We start from the raw sequence: 21,797 nt of genomic DNA, 5'->3' as shown, positions 1-21,797 counted from the left end.
TGTCCACCGTACAGTGTGGCATGTTTTGTAACAAAGAATGTGTACAGTTCTCACTTAGTGTTTGCAGTTTTAATGTCTGTGAGAATGAATGACAATGTGCATCATTCTTTACATGTCATGTGTTCATGAGTTGGCTCTTTCTGGTGTTTCCTTCCTTGGTACAATATTAGGCTTCAGAGAAGCACATTTTTTAATTTGCATACTGTTGCTTGTGGCTTTCCTTGCTTTAAACATGCATGAGATTGTTTAAGCTGCCTATTTGCAATGTATAATGTTGAGGAAATTAAAGAGTTCTGTAGTTTACTCATCTCATTTTCTAGCATTGGGTGCAGTTACTACCAAACTTTCTAAAGAGCACCTGATGGCAATTAACAGTGAAATGTGGCACGCTTTGTAATAAAAACATACAGTTCTCATTACTAGACAACAGTTGTAGTGCGTGAGAATTAATGATTTACAATTGTACATCAGTTTAGCTTGCATCATAACTGAATGTGTGAAAGAGCACTGTGGGTGTGTGACGGCAATGCAGCTTTAGTTGTAGTAGCATCTGATGAGACTATATTTTTGTCTGGCAGTGGTGTTGAAAACCTCTGCAAATACATAAGCATTTCAGACAGTTTTGCGAGAAATAGCAGGGAATAAATAATTTAGAGCATTGCAGGAGATTCTAGAGCTCATTTTAGACATTCAGAATCTATTTTAATGATCTTTAGATGATGACTTGCAAGACGTCTTGCAGCTTAAAAAAGTGGGTGCATTAGCTGAGCTAGAAGGCAGCTACAAGAAGTACCAAGACATATAAAAACATCTTTCATATCTTGTCAAAGCATCTTTTAAATGTCTATCAGCTGTCTTGGGTGCCACTTCAGATGTCTATAAGGTGACTTGTTTATCTTGGGCAAGATGCCTTATAGCTATCTGCTAGACTGACTTACGTTTAGTAAGTTATTTTTCTTCCAGATTTCTAGGAGATATCTTGCAAGACGTCTTGTAGCCTAAAAAAGTGGGTGCATTAGCTGAGCTACAAGATCACTACAAGAAATATCAAGACATCTGGCAATGTCTTGCATATCTTCTCGAGACATATTATATACGTTTAGTAGCCATCTCAGAGGTCTACTGAGACATCTATCGGGCATCTTGCTCGTCTTGGCAAGACAGTTTGTAGCCGTCTCATAGATGGGTTGGTGTTTACTGGGGAGGTATGAAAGGAGAAGCGGGCAGGCTAGCCAACGTAGACAGCGCGCGGTATCAAACCTGTGACGGCTTCATTTATGCGCCCTTCAATCAATAAATAAATCAATCAATTTTTTGTTTTCAAATCCAGAGGACGGGGGGGGGGGGGGGCACCTCAGCGAGAAAGCAGTTGCACACTGCTTGAGAGTGCCGAGGACCCTCGCAAACATCAGCAGGTGACAGCTCAACAGGAAGCTAGTTTACATGGAACACATTACAGGCATAAACATTGCAGACATTACAGAGATGAACAGCAGCAAAAGCAAAAAAAGTAAAAAAAAGGAAAACAGATATGTGTTCACCGAATAACAGCGCAATTTCACGGTATTACCGCAGTGATGTCATCAATACAGCAAAAGGGATGGGTTTAAAGTTTCACAAAATATTCACAGAGCAAAGTTGTCTCCGAGTAACAGTAACGAAATCAGCAATCAGTTTTTTGTGTTTATTTAGCACAAATGTATGATGCTCTCAGTCTTGAGAGCTATTTCTTTTTCGCCTCTGCAAAGCTGCATGTGTGTGAGCGCGCGTGCGTGCAAATAACTCATGCGCAGGCACTCAATATGTGCGGCTCCGCATACGGTAAGAACTCGTTCTCATTACAATGAAGGAAGCAAACACACGATCGCTGAAGTGGGCCCGCCACTCCGAGTCTCTGCGTCGCCTCGAATACCAGCCACCCCACAAAACCACCGGAAGAAAAAGAACGAAAGCACAAGATAGCGAACGTACAGAACTGACGCTCGCTCGGCGTTCCACTAATCCCGCCATTTGTCTGAGCAGCGCGGCGCGACAGCGCGACTGGAAAAAAAAAAAAGAAAGCGAACTCCACAAGACACGTGATGGAGCAGCGCGGCGTGGCAAAAAAAAGAAAGAAAGAAAGCGAACTCCACAAAACACGTGATGCAGCTTCATGTGTCACGTGATTGCGCCGAAGATCTGCAAAAGCTCCCGTGACTGAGAAGCGGCGTTTGGCTGTTTGGCGACGTCGAGCGTGGAAAAGTTTTCTGCCAGAAATCTTCAATGTAAGTTGACAAACTTTTTCATTCCTTTCTTATAAACGCTTTGCGCACACTCACGGAAAATTTTGTGTTTCAGAAGTGAGTAGTTTTTACATTACAAGCGTTTACCCATTTTTTACTTTGCTGCATACTGCACGACCAATGCTCTAGGAAGTTTTTTCATTGTTTAGCGTTTTTATCACCTAGTTAAGTTTTAAAAAGTGATCCTCGATTGTCCGCGGCCTCTTTCCGATCAGTTTGCAACATAGTTCAGATCTTTAAGGCGTTTTTTTGCGGAGTTATTACTAATTCTTCAAACGTAAACAACCGCCTGGCCTCGCAGCCATAACCGTCAAATTTCAAATATTGAGAGAGGCCTTGTACTGCGTAAAAGCTATGTAGACGTATAAAACCTGTCATTTTTAAATTCCATCAGATGTGTGCGATCGCTCGCTACCTATCTGTTTTATTTATAGCGTTTCTTCGTTGAGCTCGCATGAGGCGACAATTCGCGGCGACATGCCGCGCGACGCCGTCGCGCGACGGGTTGAGGGCCGCCAAAGCATTGCCGCTCGTCGCTGTCGCTCGGTTTCTGGGTTTTTAGAAAATTTCGAGTGTCGCCCGGAAGCAGCTCGCGAGGCAGCCAATCGCAGAGCGCTGTCGAGTGCTCAACTTCCGTTCTCGCTTTTTCTTCTTTTATTGCGTGTGAAGTTTGTTTTCCTAGTCCGGTTCGGGCGAAGAACCTGGTGCCTTCACGCGCTCACTTCGTCTGATTCGTGTATATATGAGTGCATCGAGATAATTCAGTAAAAGCTTGGAAGGGTAATAAAAGAAAGAAAAAGGTTAGCGTGGCTAGATATTGTTAATTTCCGAAAGGAGCAGGAGAACGTCACTGCTTGCAATGCAAATCGGCATCGCAGTGTAGTAGCGCACCGCTGCGCTGTGACCCTTTAAAATACGATGTGTTACAAGAAATTTAATCAGTGTCTTATCGTACCTCATGCTGTTTAGTGTTAGAAATGGGATATAGCGTGATTGCATTCCCCTTGACCGAATGGACGAGGCGGCGGTAACAGAGCAACGCTGAAAATGCGCCTCTCTGTCGCTGAGCCCCGTCGCTCCGTGCGGTATGCACCAGCGACAACGACAGGCGTTGGCGGCGGCGTCGCGCGACGGATCGCTAGGGGTTGTCGCCTCATGCGGTTACCGCACAGTCCATAAGCAACGACTTTCCGCCTAAAATTAGGTTTTTAAGCTTTCCTTTAGAGTAAGCACAGATTGGGGGGGGGGGGGGGGGGGGGGGTGATATATAATTTTATTTATAACAATTCGCAGACTTCAACGCAGTAATAGTTATATTTATATCCTTAGTAGGTCAGTACGTATGATTTTAGTACAGGCCCAGTGTTCTTTTTCTTTTTTATTTAACAGAGGCGTGGCAAGTTATGTGGGTCAAGCTAACAATTGGCTGTGAATTAAGCGATTAGAGCTTTCAAACTTAGTCTTCTGTTTTGTTTAATTTCTAAGAACCTTTAAGCTTCACAGAGAAACAGCATTTTTGAAAAGTGAATTTCAACTGTGGAAGTTCTTCGTTTATTAATGTTTGACATTGCTGACAAGGGTCCAAATTGAAACAGATGATAGGATCGAGTTTTTTGGTAACTTATGGCATGTGACCTAGAGCTGCTAGGAATTCATTTTCTGAGACAGCTTTTTTTTAGGAGTGTAGGGAAAGTAATGGTATGTTATGGGTTTTGAGAAGCATGGATTTAATGAAGTCTTTCTTTTACTGTGTTTACGGCTTGTTTGGCTATAATGCTTGCAGTCCAGCTGATGCAATTGTATTGTCACACTGCTTTTGCAGCAGATTTCATCTGCCATCGAGGGAGGGCTGCCTGAATATGAAGCAGACAGCATCATGAATCTGTTGAGGCAGTTTATTCTATCAGCCATGGGTGCCCTGCCCTAAAGCATCCTTCCTGTAAAGGAGACATTGAATTGGTAGGTATCACATGCTGATGTTTTTTGCATTCATGTGTTTGCTTTATAACTGTAAAATTTTTATTGGTTCATGCTTTGCATTTATTGTTTTCTTTTGAGAGTATAAAGGGCGGATGTGTAACAGGCTTCATTAAAGCAAAGCTTGAAACCAGCTCGGTGTTGTTATATGATTCTTGCTGTGTTTTTAGCGCAAGACTGACATGTTGGTGAATCTTGCTCATAGTCTGCACTAAAGAAAATTTTTCATGGCCTCTTCAGAGCTTTAAAACAGGAGATATACTTAGCTGTTTTATTGCAGTAGTATCTACTATTTCTAGTTGAGGCAAAATTGAGTAAAACTATGTTTTAATAGCTCAGTGACAAACATGGTTTCATAATATAGCTGACTGCACTATGCATATGTGTGCATGTTCATGCTGACATTCAGTTACTGTTTATTTAGACTGCCTCAGCATATGTACACATACATTGATGTTTCACTTGACCAAAGTTCAAGGGACCTTAGGAAAAAGTTTGTTGAAATGAAAGTTCATAGGACTGAAATAAATGCGTGGAAGATTGTTTCCATTAGCTTCAAGAAATATTCAGTTCAGTCGTTCAGTCGTGTCCGACTCTTTGTGACCCTATGGACCATGTCACGCCACGCTTTCCGGTCTCTGACTATCTTCCTAACATCACATAATTTCATCTGCAGTGCCTCGAGGATACCATCTAACCATCGCGTTCGCTGCCTACCCCTTCTCCAGCGACCCTCAACCTTTCCCAACATCAAATCTTTCTCCAGCAACTCCTCTCTTCTCATCAGATGACCAAAGTAGCTGAGCTTTAACTTTAGAATTTGACCCTCCAATGAGCAGTCAGGGTTTATGGTCGACAATATCGACTGATTTGATCTTCTGGCAGTCCAAGGAACTCTCAAGAGTCTTCGCCAGCACCACAATTCAAACGCGTCAATTCTTCGGCTGTCAGCCTTTTTCACAGTCCAACTCTCGCATCCATACATTACAACTGGAAAGACCATAGCACGAGTTATACGGATCTTGGTTGGCAGACTATTGTCTCTGCCCTTTACTAGGTGGTCAAGGCTAACCATTGCTCTCTTTCCCAGAAGCAGGCGTCTCCTAATTTCATGACTACAGTCTCCTTCCAAGGTAATCTTGGAGCCCAAGAAGAGAAAATCTGTCACAAATTTTTAGGTTGTTCAAATCTTATCTGAGCCCATTTATTTGTCACTGCCCTGATTTGCAAGGGAAGAATGCGTAACCTTTTGCAGCACTTTTGAAAGGACTACAGTGGTTTTGAACTCGATTACTGTGCAAGCTCCTGAGAATCTTGCCTATCACAACGGCCTGCTGAGGAGACAAGGCTTTTATTTTCTCCAAGCAGATCATGGTTAACCAAAATGCACACACATTTGCAATTCTTGGAGCTAAAGGGCCTGGTAGGGCTGAAGATCTGGCTATGACTGTACAGCTAATTAAGCGTGCAGACAGCTATGGATTCATCTGGTTACAAGCTAGTGTAGACAGCCAATTCACTTTAAAGCTAAATAACGGCCACTTTTCTTCACGTGATAATGAAGAGTGGTTCTTAACATAAAAATATGCTACAAAGAGTGCAGACTGCTTTTTTAAGCACTCAGTATGACTTTCAAGACACAGGATAGCACCGCGGAAAATGTTCGTTGAACTGAAATGAGCAATAACTGAAGTTTGTTAAAATGAAGTGCGTTTGCATAGTGTTAAATAGAGCTTCAGTGGGGGGATTTAATAAAGTTCGTACAACTGAATACATCGTCTAAGTGGCGTTCGTTCAAGTGGTATTCTGTTTTTCTGTGACTAAATGAGAACATTTACTTTGCTCAAAGCAACATATACACAAATATTTACTTTCTTGCTAGTCACCAAGATTTGCAATTAACTTCCGAACTCATTTTATTCACAACCTAAATAAATGCATCGTTAACCCTAGAGCCAAATAGTTACTAGCAATAACAAAAGTAATATGTTGATATTTATCTGTTGGAGAACATTTTCTCTTTGTTTTGTGTGTTTTTGAGTTCTGCAAACATGAGGGGGCTTATTACAGAAGGGGTGGGCTGCAAGACGAAGAGAAGTATCAGTGTGGCGGCCCTTTTGTGTTTATCAAATAATAATGCATTCTAACATGTAAAACGAATGCCTTTACAGCCTGCTAAAAATCTTTTTTAAATTGCATATTTGGGTTCTGCCTGGATAAACATAGATGGCAGAGAGAGATCTTTCTTCCATGGGGTGTGAACTGTATTTTGTGCAGAAAGCCAGAGGCTGTCGAACATGTGTTTATAGATTGTTGTGATTGGGTTTTTTGGGGGCAATATCCTACAGTGAACTTTGCTCAAACATGTCCCTTTAAACCCCCATGGAATTTCGTTCTCAGGTGTTGAAAATGTGTTCTGTAAGATATGATAAGGCTATTAAGCTTGCATAGCGCATGGAAGCGCCGAATAGCTGTTCGCCATGCTGATCTTTATTATCAGACCTATCCAAGAGTATAATGAGGGTTTTGTCCAACAGATGATGTTTTGAAAGCTCAGCCATGTATACCTGTGTTTATCAATGTAGTTGAAAAAGTGATCAGTTTGAATGCAATAATTAGAATTATTGGATCTAAACTAGCTCTCGGCCAGCCTGTAGTGCTTGTCAAAAGGCAACAGTGACAAGAAGGGTGTTTTGCTAGAGCTTTTAAAGCTCTTAAATCTGTGCATCTCTGCTTTAGTACATGCATTGTCTCCTGTACATGGCTAGTTAAATGATTTCTGTTCATTTTATTACAAAAAGTCATTCTAAATCTTTAGATAAGCTTGCTCACCTCTATTGTTTGTCTGCATTGTGTTCACGCATGCTATAGCTGGAAATGATGCAGTATTAGTTACAAGTAAATAAATAAAAGGAGCAGCAACTACATTTCCTTCGTCCGCACATTTTTAAGAGCAACATACATGGGCTCATTAGATTTTAGTGTTATTTGCAACTGTGTTTGATAGTGAAAGATCTTCCTCTCATTGCATAGAAATCTTTCAGAAACTTCTGAAATAGTTTGATACCTGGTGATGTGGAGGTTGACTTCCCAGACAGAAATGTATTCCTATAGTTCATACTGCACCAGCCAAAAGATGAGACACAGCAAAGAGGAGGACAGGACAAGGCTGGACTATCAACTGAATGTTATTGATAAAAAGAAAACAACGAAGACTCCTTCCGAAAAGCTCGCGCACAACCCAACCGGTGGAATGGCAGGAAATTGGGAAGAAGATGATGAAGAAAATTCAAAGCCAATTCCAAGTCAAGGCCTAACTAATGACTTTTCTGATAGATGAAATTCCTTACAATGAAGGCTAACCGACGCCTTAGCCACACACTTGTCCTCGGCTTTAGCAATGTAAAATGCTTCAACCAACTCTGCAGAGTTGATTACCATTGCTGTAAACTACACCCGTATTATTGAAGTCAGGTGCACAAAGGGACGGGTCATGCTCCGACTTACACTCTCGGGATTGCACATGTAGCGCAAGATTAGAACTCTCCTTCCCTCCCAGAGAATTGGAGTGCTCCGTCAGGCGCACATTTAGACATCTGCCTGTCTGCCCGTTGTATTTACAGCGAGAAACAAGATAGGAGCTTTGTGCGCTAGAGTTAGAAAGGGGCTCGACAGTGTACCTCGTGATAGTTTTCGTTGTGCAGTGTCACATAAGAAAAAGTTCACCACCTGCAGAAAGAATGTGGTCTACCACGTTCCGCTGAATTGTGGTCGGTGCTACTACGGGCAGACAGGCAGATGTCTAAATGTGCGCCTGACGGAACACTCCAATTCTCTGGGAGAGAAGGCGAGTTCTAATCTTGCGCTACATGTGCAATCCCGAGAGTGTAAGTCGGAGCATGACCCGTCCCTTTGTGCGCCTGACTTCAATAATACGGGTGTAGTTTACAGCAATGGTAATCAACTCTGCAGAGAGTTCGTTGAAGCATTTTACATTGCTAAAGCCGAGGACAAGTGTGTGGCTAAGGCGTCTGTTAGCCTTCATTGTAAGGAACTTCATCTATTAGAAAAGTCGTTAGTTAGGCCTTGACTTGGAATTGGCTTTGAATTTTCTTCTTCATCTTCTTCCCAATTTCCTGCCATTCCACCGGTTGGGTTGTGCGCGAGCTTTTCGGAAAGAGTTCGTTGTTTTCTTCTTATCAATAACATTAAGTTGATAGTCCAGCCTTGTCCTGTCCTCCTCTTTTCTGTGTCTCGTCTTTTGGCTGGTGCAGTATGAACCCATACCAACGTGCCCAGTCGTCAACCTTGTTGTATTCCTATAGTACCGTATGCATGCACAATAGATAAACGTAACCCCTTGCATATACACTGAATCTTCCACTCTAGAAGAGAATTTTGTGCAGAAGCATTTTACTGTAGTTTGCCTCTGTGGAGCATTGTATTTCTAATTTTGTGCTTCTCTTTTTATGCTGTTACTCAGCAACATATGAAGTATTCCTTGTTTTTTTCTGTTACTTGTGCATTTGACTTTTCCTTTTTTTTATTATTCGAAATAACTTTCTTCCTTCTGTTCTGACTAGTGTTTTCGTATGCATATGCAGTCCTCTTGATGCTTCATTGAGCCATATCTGGAGACTCCCTGTTGCCGTGGTCTGTGCCGACAAGTAAAAACTAGGCAACCTGACTTCCGGGACAAGTAGCAGTGGGACGTAGCTGCATGGTTTCTTCAGCATCCATGTGGATTTCTTATGAAAGACAGGTATTTCTCCTATATTTGACTTTCATATGTGATCAAGATTTTACCTTGGTGACAAGCTCTTGAAGGAAAGGATAGACATTTATGGCACTTTCTTAATTTCTTACTCTCCGGAATACACTATTACGACTTGTTAACTGCATATGTAGCAAAAATTATGTGTGACTGCATATTCCAGCAGTAAGCTGCATGATTTTTTAAGGATGAAATAATTTAGCTCCTATTGTCGGTAGCCTACTATTGACGAGCCAAAGCAGGCAATATTAGGTACCAAAAAGTGATTATGCGGGGCCGAGTGGGTTTTAATGAGACAAGCTCTCCACATTTTAAGCCTTTGTACAGGGCCAACGTGCCTCCCTAAATGTGTCTGGGACACATGCAAGTCTTGTATCCTCAAAAGGACCTTGTCTAAATTTAAATAAAAGTAGCGCCAACCTATTTTGAGTACGACCAGTTCAGCAGTAAGCTCAAAAAAAAGGCATTCATGTCTTGTGCGATGTCAGTGCACGTTAAAGAGCCCCAGCTTGTCAAACGCTCTGAAGTCCTGCCCTACAGCATCTCTCATAGCCTGGGTTGCTTTGGGATGTTAAACCACATAAACCAAACCAGTCATTTTTTACCACCCCATCTGACTTGTCTTTCCACGTGTCTCCAAATGATAGTGCCTACATAAGACTTGCCACTATTCCTGAGATTACCTAGATTATTATGTATTGATGTATTTTATGAATATGTAATTTTCCTCAGTGAAGCATTGCGTTTTCAATTCTGGGCTTTTCATGGTGTCACTCAGCAACCATATGAAATACTGCTCCTTGTTTCTTTTACTTGTGCATTTGACTTTTCCTTTATTATTCAAAAAATCTTTCTTCCTGCTGTTCTGACTAGTGTTCTCATATGTACATGCAGTCCTCTTGTTGCTTCATTCGACCATATCTGGAGACACACTGTTGCCGTGGTCTGTGCCGACAAGTAACAAGGCAACCTGACTTCCTGGACAAGTAGCAGTGGGACGTAGCAGCATCCATGTGGACTTCTTATAAAAGAAAGGTATTCTAAATTTTGCTTTCATATGTGATAAAGATTTTACCTTGGTGACAAGCTCTTAAAAGGAAAAGATGGGCATGAGTGGCACTTCATTTTCTTACTCTCTGGGAATACACTATTGAGACTTGTTACCTGCATATGTAGCAAAAAGTATGTGTGGCCACATATTGTAGGCTAACTATAATATACTTCATCATTCCCTATTATCGCTCTTGTATTCCCCTAGGTGTTTGGTGTAGCTGGTCTCCTTCAGTAATTACTTATGTGTGTGTGTGATCTGCTATGGCAAACATAGCCATCACTCAGGAAAAATGGGAGCAAACAGGCATAGTGGCATCACTTGCTGGTAGCATGCACCAAAATGTATGTATACATACTGATACGTTGCCGCTCAACATGTGTATTTGCTTGATGTAGCAAATGGCAGAGGAGAGAGTTTATCTGATGACCAAGCATACTGGCGTGTAAATTTCACTCCTTTGTTTCCTGGGCCCCTATTGTGATAAACTAATGTCGAATGATATAGAGGATCAAAAGGAATACAACTAAACACAGCAATAGTCTCTATCTCCTGAGGGTGTTTTGCAGGTACTAGTTTGTACAGAAAGTAGTTGGAAACCAGTTAGCTTATTTTGAGGAAAAACAGGCATCTGAGTGAAGAGAGATGTGTGTGTGATGCTAGCACAAAGCGTGCGAAATTGGCAGAAAAATTTTGAGCATGTATATTTCTTTTCTAGGTGACACCGTGATAAATTTTGATATGGCTGGTACATCAAACACACAATGTTGTTGCCGTCGGAAACCAACTGTTTCTGTGTCAAGGGTTTGTGCAATAAATGAAGGTATGAATTTGCATCTGTTTCTTTTGCCACTCTCACTTTTCACGAAATATTACATGCATGTGAATAGTGAGTAAAATACACGTTATTATTGGACACTTGAAATATAGTTAGCATAACACAAGGTATTAATACTTTGTATGAACATGATTCTTTAAAATAACGGTGGCCAATTATCGGAACACAGTCGTTACAGTGTCCATATACGCTATCGATAGGCTAATCATAGGAGGTATAAATACGTTCTATGTAAATACATTCTATTCAATCACGGTGGCCAATTGTCGGAAGGGAGATCATACATAGAGCATACGTGTTCTAAAGACTTTCTTTTGATGGTCGATAGCTTCTATGATCATATTGTCTAAAGACATCGCATAAAGTGATCATAGACATTTTTGTAAGGGGTACTCAATGGAACCCAGAGTAAGCCCTCCTTTTTACCCCAAAAGTATGCTGAGAGAAGCTTTGTTATTCAAGCGGCGAATGGACAAAGAGGCGAGTAGTCATCCTCATGTCTGCAGCAACCATTTCATCGAGGAAGGTTCCGTATGCGGTGTTGTCGGCAAACTGTTCGCGAATGAACGGCCACTTGACCGGCGCTGGCTTTTTCACTAACAAAACCCAACGAAGACAGATTGCTCGATATACAGAAAATATGATGGCTCCATCGTGGGTAAAAATATTCTCAGTGCCAGGAAGGTTCGCTCTAAAGTAAGGATATCTCAACATTCTCCTCAGTGATAGCATTGATTCCAGACAACATCAGTTTCATCGAGAAAATGGAAGTTACACGCGCATCGATACGCACGGTGAGTCGTCTCAGGCAGCTTCATGGCTGCTGAAGTATTATTTTAAATATCCGAGATAGCAAATAATGATGTAATAATCTCCTGAGGTAAGGGTCAAGAAAAGTACTCCGCGCGGAGAAAACAAACATCCGTTCGAAGCCCGAGTGGCAATGATCGCAGTCATGGCGCGAGAAACAGCAGCATAAATCAAACCTCTACAGAGCTGCATTAAACGATGTGTCTGCACCATCCCTAGTGTCTGGCTTTCCTATACTTTAATACCTACAAAAAGAGCAGTTCAACTGCATCACGTTTCCGCCGGCAGTACCAGAAGCGCGCCGCATCTGTCAGGCACTGACAACTCCATTCCTCTAGCAGAGAAATCTGATTATCGAGATTTGATCAGCATTTACCCTTGGCTTGATGCGTGGAAGGTTCCGGGTTTTGCATGACATATGCAAAAACGCTAGCCGGTGCGCGTCGTAATCGCAGTAAATAAAAGTTGCTAAGACGCTTCAATATCTCGCAGGCTCGATTAAGTGTTTTTGCCGATTTATTGGGGCCTATAAATTAGGCTTAAACTGGCATAAAACACACAAACTGCTTATTGTGAAACGTGGAGCACCGTTGCTAAGCGCAACCAACCATAACTTGTTTGGTTTATGGCGCTTAATGTCCTTAAGCGACTTTTTATATCTGAGATGCTGTAGTAAAGGCCTCCGCACATTTTCAATCAACAGGGGTTCTTTAACATCTTTGGGTTCTTTGTGGCATAGTCACGTAGGCCGCCAAGTGGCCCGTGACCACTGTCAAGGTCAAAGTTACGCCACCCGATGGTCGTCATGTGAATTTGGGGCGTAGTCACGTAGGCCATAAGGTGCCCGTAACTACTGTTAAGATGAAGGTCACTTGAGCGCGGTTCTCACCTTGAGGGAAATTTAGAGCTCAACCTTCTGTGTTAGGCCGGGTGATCGCCACTGTGACTTTTGGGTATTGTTACGTAGGCCACTAAGTGGACCGTTATCCTATTAAGGTCAAGGTCATGTGACCTGGTGGCCGCCATGTGACTTTGGGACCTAGTCACGTAGGCCAGCTAGTGGCACGTGACCACTGTCAAGGTCAAGGTCACGTGAGGTGACATCAGTGTGACGTGAAAGCAGAGGGCGCTAGAGGGGCGATACGTGTATAAATAGCATCCCCGGGGTCACGCCTAGGTTGCAATTTTGCGCGAGATAGAGGAGAACGAACACCCTGCTACACTAGCGCGTTGGTACGCGAAGAAGGCACGTCAAAATGAGGCCCTGAAAAGGCCAAGTGCCGAAGTGAGTGATGAAGAATTGGCTTTACGTCTGGAGAAACACACAATGTGTTTAATCCAAACTTGGCATTGAGCGCAGCCATGTACATGAAGCTATCGCTTCCCTCCAGGTTTACCAAGAGGCAATATTTTCTTCTTCTGTCTCAATTCTTCTAGTTCTGATTTCCACGTTCGATCAGCATTTCACTGTATTATAATAACATTCCTTATATTTCCCTACTGTCAGTGGTTTATGGCTCCCTTCTTAAGCTTTACAACAAGCTTATGGAGAGTAAGCATTTCGTGCACCGTGTTAATACCGAAGCCATGGCAGAGCAAGAGGCATAGTGGTCACTGTCCGTCTCGAGGCATCCTTTCCCCTTTCGGCCACTTTCGATTCCTACGCGTTGAAACGCATGGCAAACGATGGCTGTCGCTGTAGTAAACGTCCGTCGCTATCTTCTAAAGAACTGAGCACTTTATTTGATGGAAATAATACTCAATTCGTTCCTTTTAAATCATAATGGCTGATAAATATTGTTACGATGAAAAAGCAAAGGGCTATTTATTTAGAGATATGGCAGTGGGGTAAGGTGAAGCCTACTGGCCCCCAGGCACCAACGCTTTTTCCTCTTTTTCTTACAGAAAATCACAATCCTTCGTCGTCGTCAGTCGCGTGACATGGTCTGCGAGAGGAAGAGGAGAAAGCGTTGGTCCCTGGGGTCTTGTAGGCTTCACCTTATCCCACTTCCATATCACTGTAAATAAACACCCCTTTGCTATTTCATCGTAACAACTTGGTGGAAGGTGCTCCGTTCGATCCCTAAGTACGACGCCGCAAGACAAACGGGAGTTTCGACGCAGTCTCCGCCTTTCTGGACTGCCACCGCTACCAACCATCATGGACCACACCGAACCTAACCATGCCAGCCGCGACGCTGCAAGCCAGGCTGGTGACAGGCCTGCCCCCTCCAGCTCTATTCCCTGCCAGCATTACCGGGAACCACGACCGTTTGCAGGAGAAGAAGGTGAGGACGTTGAGAAGTGGCTGCTTCATTATGAAAGAGTTAGTCGGTACAACCGGTGGGACCCTATCACCATGCTCACAAATGTCGTTTTCTTTCTAACTCACACGGCTACGACATGGTTCGAGAATGACGCGGACAACTTGACAACTTGGGAACGGTTTGCCACCGAGATCAAACAGCGTTTTGGTGACTCTGTACTGAGCAAAAAGCGGGCTGAGCAGACCCTTGCCCAAAGAGCTGAATTGCCGGATGAAACTTGTACCAGTTATACAGAAGAGATACTCAGACTGTGCAAATGTGTGAATTCCAACATGCCCGAAGAAGACAGAGTCGGCCACATTTTGAAGGGCATCGCGGCTGACGTGTGCAACCTTTTAATCGCCTAGACACCCTTGAAACCGTCTCCGATGTTATTAAACACATCCATGCTTTTCAAGTTCTCAAAACGCGTCGTATTCTGCCAAAATTTGAGCGGCTGGCCAACGTGCCTACCGTGGCCAGCCTTGATGACCACGCCCAACTAGAGCTTCCGTCGACGATCCGGCAAATCGTGCGGGAAGAACTCCTGCTGCTCAACCCACTTACCCTGCTCGAATCTGCTGAGGTCTCTGTCCAGAGGGTATCTAGATGGCCGGCTTCACTACCACAAGGGATTACAGTGCAGCCTTTCCCACAAGCTCCTGAAGTTGCAGCTTCTATTGACTATCCTCCTATGCATTTCGCCAACCGGAATGCGTCGATGCCTGAAGCCTCAAGATATGACGTCGCCTCAAGTGCACACAGACCTTCCATTCGATCTACCAGGATTCCTGAGCAGTATATGAGCATTCAGCCAGACCTACGACGCACCCAGCTGTTCCCTGCTCTTATCCACAACAGCATTTTCTACCTTCTCCGCCGATATGCTACCGCTGCGGCGTCGAAGATCACATCGACAGATACTGCCGCAGTAGGTTCCCACCTCGCTATAACCGTCCGGCGCTTCCAACAGTACCCAACAATCGGCAATTTCAACAATCAAATACTTAGCGTGGGTATTACCGCAACATCCATAACCAGAATATCCCCAACCACTTCCCTGCATCTGATAGAAGTGTTACTCCACCACCCGCCTTCCCTGCGCGTCGTTCTCCATCACCGCGACGGCGCTCCATGTCGCCTCAGCATCCTCAATAGGAGAACTAACCAGCGCGACCAATGGGGGTGAGGCCGCTGGAAATGTGCTGTGTGCCAACATCCCTCAAACTATATTGCTCAAAAACAAAATTCGTGTGTTCATTGATGGTGTGTGTACATTAGCTTTGGTGGATACGGGTGCGACTGTGTCTATGATGAGTAATCAGTTTAGGCGCTTGTTGGGACGCAAAGTGATGTTTGAATATGACCGTGCTTCAACGTTTTGTGGTGTGAGTGGAGAGGCGTTGCGGCCACTGGGTGTGTAGTGCGCAAGTGTCTGTGGGTGGTGCAATTTTTCAAGCCGAATTCATAGTCTTACCCCACTCTACGCCTGACATCATTTTAGGAATGGACTTCTTGAAATTTTGTGGCGCTACCGTGGACTGCCAAAGACAAGAGGTTCATTTTGACGGCTCGCATATGCCGAATTTTTTTGAAAGTGGCCGCAATGAAGAAACAGTTTTTAGTATTACCGAAGACACAGTAGTTCCAGCTTTGTCTGCCGTGTTCGTCCCCGTGTCCGCTCCACTTCTTTACCAGGTTTCATTTCAGGGCGTGGTGCACCCTGTTCACGCAGCATGCCTGAAGAAAAATATTATCCCTCACTGTATGATCTCCGTGCATCACGGTAGTGCCTCGTTATGGACAATCAATCGATCGTCCGAGCCCACAGTTTTACCAACGGGATTGAAGCTTGCCTTCTGTGGACCCGATGCGCCCCACATCGTTGCTTTAGTCACAGATGCTACGCGTGCCACCGTACCTCTGCCTGCTGATGAAACTTCGATCTTCCGCATGATCAGCGCCGATCTCAGCTCACCTCAACCGCGTACTCTTGTGGATATTCTACCCTTTTCGCCAATGTTTGACTTTTCTCAAACAGATGGCCCGACCTCTCGCCCTGCACATCGGACCCATCATACTATCGACACTGGTTCGGCTCGTCCCATTCGTCAAAAGCCATATCGCGTGTCCCCACTGAGCGCAAAGTCATTCATGAGCAAGTGGAGGACATGCTACGGAAGAAGGTGATACAGGAGTCAACTAGCCCCTGGGCTGCCCCTATTATTCTTGTACGCAAGAAAGATGGTTCGTTGCGATTCTGAGTCGATTATCGGCGTCTAAATTCTGTTACGAAAAAGGACGTCTATCCTCTTCCTCGCATAGACGATGCCCTCGACTGCCTCTGTGGTGGGTCCTATTTTTCTTGTCTTGATCTAAGATCTGGCTACTGGCCAAATCCAATGGACCCTGCGAATAAGAAAAAAACAGCCTTCGTAACGCCAGGTGGTCTTTATGAGTTTAATGTTATGCCATTCGGGCTGTGTAATGCGCCAGCCACATTTGAACGCGTTATGGACACAGTTCTGCGCGGCTTAAAATGGGACATTTGTCGCTATCTGGACGATGTCGTCATATTTGGGAAATCCTTGCAAGAACACAATGACCTTCTAGTAGGCGTCTTGAATTGTCTGCACAACGCCGCCCTAATTCTAAACTCAAAAAGTGCCGCTTTAGAGAGCCGCACATCACCTTGTCAATGTTGATGGTGTAATGCCGGATCCCCAGAAAGCTGCCGCTGTTGAGTATTTTAAACCCCCGCAGACACTGAAAGAGTTGCGCAGTTTTCTAGGGTTGTGTTCGTATTTTAGACGCTTTATACATCGCTTTGCTGACGTTGCTTACCCATTGACGTGCCTTCTCAACAAAAACTCCACTTTTGACTGGACACCAGAATGCGACGCGTCATTTCGTCAGCTGAACTTTAACATCGAAACCCATCCTACGTCACTTTGATCCTGCTGCAGTGACAGACGTTCACACGGACGCTAGTGGAATCGGTCTCGGGGCAGTCCTTGTCCAACGGCACGATGAACGAGAGCATGTTATCGCGTACGCAAGTCGTACCCTGAGCAAGCCGGAGCGAAACTACACAGTCACCGACCAGGAATGCTTGGCTGTAGTTTTCGCTGTGCAGCGTTTCTGTTCATATTTGTACGGACGGTCGTTTGCTATCGTAACTGACCATCATTCAGTCTGTTAGCTGCGGAACCTTCGAGACCCATGTGGTCGCCTCGCACGCTGGGTCCTCCGGTTACAGGAATATAACTTTGCGTGGTGTACAAAAGCGGGAGGCGTCATGCAGACGCAGATTGTCTTTCTATAATGTCAATGGCCACGACTGGACCTGAAAGTGACGACTTCGACAATTATATATCGACCCTCGAGCCAGCGTTCCCCGACACGAATGTTTTCAAAACAGAACCGCAAAATGATAGCAGTCTGCAGCCACTCTTTGCCGCCGCCGAAGCCAGCGTACCTACAAGCCGTTTTTGTGTGCGTGATGGCCTCCTATGGAAAAAGAGTTATCCGCCTGTCGGCGAGCGATACCTACTAGTAGTTCCCAAGACGCTGTGCACGGATGTATTGCGCGTTATGCATGATGATCCTACTTCTGGGAATTTGGGATCGGTTCGAACACTCCACCGTGCCCAAGAAAGATTTTACTGGCCCAGAATGCGCTCGACGATTGAACAATACGTTGCCAGTTGCAAGCAATGTCAACGCCACAAACGTCCAACTGCAACTCCATCTGGCTGCTGCACCCTGTGAAGACCACGACAGCTCCGTTTGATCAAGTAGGCATTGACATCGTAGGTTCGTTTCCGAAATCGAGTGGATGAAAATCGCTGGATTCTAATCTGCGTGGACTATCTCACACGTTACTGTGAAACCGCCGCTCTTACATCTGCTACGGCGCATCAGGTGTCGCTTTTCTTGCTGCACTCAGTCATCTTACGACACAGGTCAACACGAATTGTCATCACTGATCGGGGCCGACAATTCACCGCTGATGTTATTGAAGAGCTCATGCGTTTATGCTCCGTAACTTTCCGACACTCGACACCATACCATCCCCAGACAAATGGCCTGACTGAGCGCGTCAACAGAACGCTTATCAACATGTTAGCCATGTATGTGGACGCAGGGCATAAGTACTGGGACACCATACTACCCTTCATCACGTATGCGTTTAATACCGCCACGCATGAGACGACTGGGTACAGTCCATTTTTCCTTCTCTACGCCAGACCGCCACGCTACCCCCTGGATACTATCCTGCCCTTCACAAGCAATGAAGACCCCGCCTGGCTGAGAACCTCTGTCTCGCCGAAGAAGCTCGGAGAATCGCCCGATTACGGTTTGGTGCTTCACAAGAACATTCTAAAGTGCGACACGATGCCAGTCACCGGCGGGTCACCTACTCTGTAGGTGATTTAGTCTGTCTGTGGCGTCCAATTCGGCGCCGTGGCCTACATCAAAAACTCTTGGCCCTTAAACGGACCATTTGTGGTTGTCAAACGCATCAGTGACTTAACTTATGCAATAGCCCGCCTGACAGCATCGGGTCGTCGGTCTGCCAAAAGCGAACTATGTCATGTTGCCCGCTTGAAGCCGTGTCAGCCTCGCACGACTCACAAACACGCCCAGAGGGCTTAGGCTCAGTAGGGGGGAAATGTCACGCCACTGACGACGACGAAGGATTGTCATGGTCTGGGAGAAGAAGAGGAGAAAGCGTTGGTGCCTGGGGGCTAGTAGGCTTCACCTTATCCCACTGCCATATCACTGTAAATAAACACACTTTGCTATTTCATCATAACAATACTATTTTAAACGGCCAAGTACTGGTAATGACGTGCCATTTTCTGCATAAAGACTCGATAAGGTTTCCTTCAGGATTCTAAAGCTGCCTTTTCTTTTTGTTATCAGTTCCCACCAAGATATCATTCGCGTCAGACGCACCCTTTCCACAACCACATCCATAAGAGCTGCGTGATACCACGCTACTGACAGCGACATATTTTCCATTAACAAACTATCGTCAGTGGTGCTCGAAGTTATTGTAGGTTTTCTCGTGCAAGTAATATCTCAGCGGCAGTTACTGGAAATACTTGCACTTGCCATGTCATTATTTTTAGATGTTCTCACTTTGAACCTCGGCTGTAGTTAACACTCCTAAACATGACAGTAAACACTATATATTTAGTTTTATTCAGAACCCCGAATCATCAAGCCACAATCACGCATGCATTCACGATTATTAGTGCCCCCGGAACTGTTGTTTATAAAATATATCTTCCATGCCTTCTCCAGCATTTTTCTAATATATACATTTGTGATTAGAAGAAATGGAGATTTTGTATTAACAAAACCTTTGAGGACATGTTTTTACAGATTTAGCCCTACCAAATGGAAGACTTGAAAGCTGAATCCGTCCGTCCCAACGGTTCTCAGCGCGAGCTTCAAGACATGCCGAATGGTGCGCTCACTTTGGAGTTTCAATTATTCCAAACGTCTGCGCACTGGAAAAGCTCAGATAGACTGGAAAACGGGCAAAATAGTTCTTGTATATAAATCTGGGAACAAAGACTATTTATCCAACTACCGGCCCCTCTCTGTATTTTGAATACAACGGGAATGTCTAGCAACAGTTTGTATTCATTGAGATGAGTTTTGTTTCTAGAGAGTAACAATTTTATTCAGAGCTGTCATCATGATTTCCGACGAGGTCTATCCATTGTCAGACAGTTAATTCCTACTACAAACGAATTTCTCGTTGTTATACACAAAATGTGGATGAATAGAGACAGTTTACCGGATGTTTAGTGCAATCCAACTGGGACAAGAAATCCTTTGAAGACAGGACACAGCGTCATTAACAACTGAGATTATATTTTACGAAACAACCAGAAGAACAGAATAACAACAAAACCGGAGAAAGAAAGAAGACAGAACAGAATAACAAAAAAAGCAACATGAGTTTATTTCGGTCTAGAGTAATTTATGGTGTATAACCTCCCAAAGCGACTTTAGCTATGAGAGACGCCGTAGTGGCGGGCTCCGGAAATATCGACCATGTGAGGTTTTTAAACGTGCGCTGACATCGCACCGGAAACGCTCGCCTGGCTTTTGGCCCGAAAGGAAAGGCGGCCGCCGAGGTAGGGATTCGATGGCGCATCCTTGGGCAACGTAGTCGAGAGCCGTGATCACGACACCACTACGGTGGTTCAGAATGCTACACGAGTTCCTGTCGTATTGCCTGGGTATACCTCACCGGCCTCAGGTGAAACGCTTCTTTCCAACGACATTCATTTATAAAAGAGCTTCGTTTTTTTTTTCGACCAGTGATATGGAGGCACGCAGACGAGCGAGCTACCAGGTCTTTGTAATTTCAAAGATCTGTAATACTTCCCTTCCTAGTTAGGAATTAGCTCTGCTCAAAACAGTAGCGAGTTTACAGTACATTCCTTATATTCCAGAATAAGATCAACCATATTTCTACCTCTCAATCCACATTTGTGACATGCTTCCAGTGCATTTATTTAATTAAGTTTTCTCTCAGTGTGAGATACGTACCCTTTACCGCAGGTCAGTGGCAAGAAATAAATCATATTTTGGTTGCATTCAACGAAGCGTTGTTGGTGCCGCTTGGAAGAGGCTTTGATACTGCTCCAAGGCAGATTCTGGTGAGTTCCTCAAGAGCCGAAAAACAAACTTCCGCATCTACCCTATTGCCAATTTTCTTTAGGCTTTTTGAAGTCCCATAAAAATAACAGTATTTTACTTCCAAAGGTAATAAAACATAAATTTTGAATACGCCATCTAAGATACGAAGGATGATATATGAAAGTTTTGTGTATAATAAGACTCCTAATCAAGCCCCCCCCTAACATTTTTAATCCGTTCAGAACCACATAACACGATCTATATCATCAATGCAATGAAAATGCATTGAATGAGAGGGGGGAGCTTCAGTTCGTAAGACAAAGACAAATAGACTTGTAGAAACGTTGGCTAGAATTGTGAACTGAGCCTAATACATGGTTTGAACGAATGCTTTTAAGAAGCTTTTATTCCCGATGATAATTGAGGAATGGAATCTGCTTCTAGAAGCATTCGCTTATTGTGTGATGTATCTTAGTTTAAGGCTATGTTGGTAAGCCCAGTTCTTGACTGACTCGTCATTTGTTCAAGTGTATATTTGTGTAATCCCTTCTGTTTATATTGTTACGATGAAATAGCAAAGGGGTGTTTATTTACATTGATATGGAAGTGGGATAAGGTGAAGCCTACTAGCCCCAGGCACTAACGCTTTCTCCTCTTCTTCTCCCAGACCATCGCAATCCTTCGTCGTCGTCAGTAGCGTGACATTTCCCCCCTACTCAGCCTAAGCCCTCTGGGCGTGTTCGTGAGTCGTGCGAGGCTGACACGGCTTCAAGCGGGCAACATGACATGGTTCGGTTTTGGCAGACCGACGACCCGATGCTGTCAGGCGGGCTATTGCATAAGTTAAGTCACTGATGCATTTGACAACCACATATGGTCCGTCATAGTGGGCTAAGAGTTTTTGATGTAGGCCACGGCGCCGAATTGGACGCCACAGTCAGACTAAATCACCTACAGAGTACGTGACCCGCCGGTGACTGGCATCGTATCGCACTTTAGAACGTTCTTGTGAAGCACCAGACCGTAATCGGGCGATTCTCCTAGCTTCTTCGGCGAGACAGAGGGTCTCAGCCAGGCAGGGGTCTTCACGGCT

At 44.3% G+C, this 21,797-nt stretch overlaps 1 protein-coding gene and 1 long non-coding RNA gene across 2 annotated transcripts in view; one reads left to right on the top strand and one right to left on the bottom strand.

The window, feature by feature from the left end:
- Window positions 1-21,797, bottom strand: part of LOC146199544 (uncharacterized) — a 175,396-nt gene that overhangs the window by 72,314 nt on the left and 81,285 nt on the right. The gene's annotated exons all lie outside the window — the stretch shown is intronic.
- Window positions 4,099-11,042, top strand: LOC146199545 (uncharacterized). The gene is made up of 4 exons (XR_014704756.1): window positions 4,099-4,241; window positions 8,864-9,021; window positions 9,928-10,068; window positions 10,803-11,042. It is a non-coding gene; the product is annotated as an uncharacterized LOC146199545 (long non-coding RNA).

The sequence above is a fragment of the Amblyomma maculatum genome, chromosome 2 (genome assembly GCF_055883805.1).
Source record: "Amblyomma maculatum isolate TAMU_Amacu chromosome 2, ASM5588380v1, whole genome shotgun sequence".
NCBI lineage: Eukaryota > Metazoa > Arthropoda > Arachnida > Ixodida > Ixodidae > Amblyomma > Amblyomma maculatum.
Note: the sequence above shows the minus strand (reverse complement) of the source record. Positions and strands in the feature narration are given on the sequence as shown.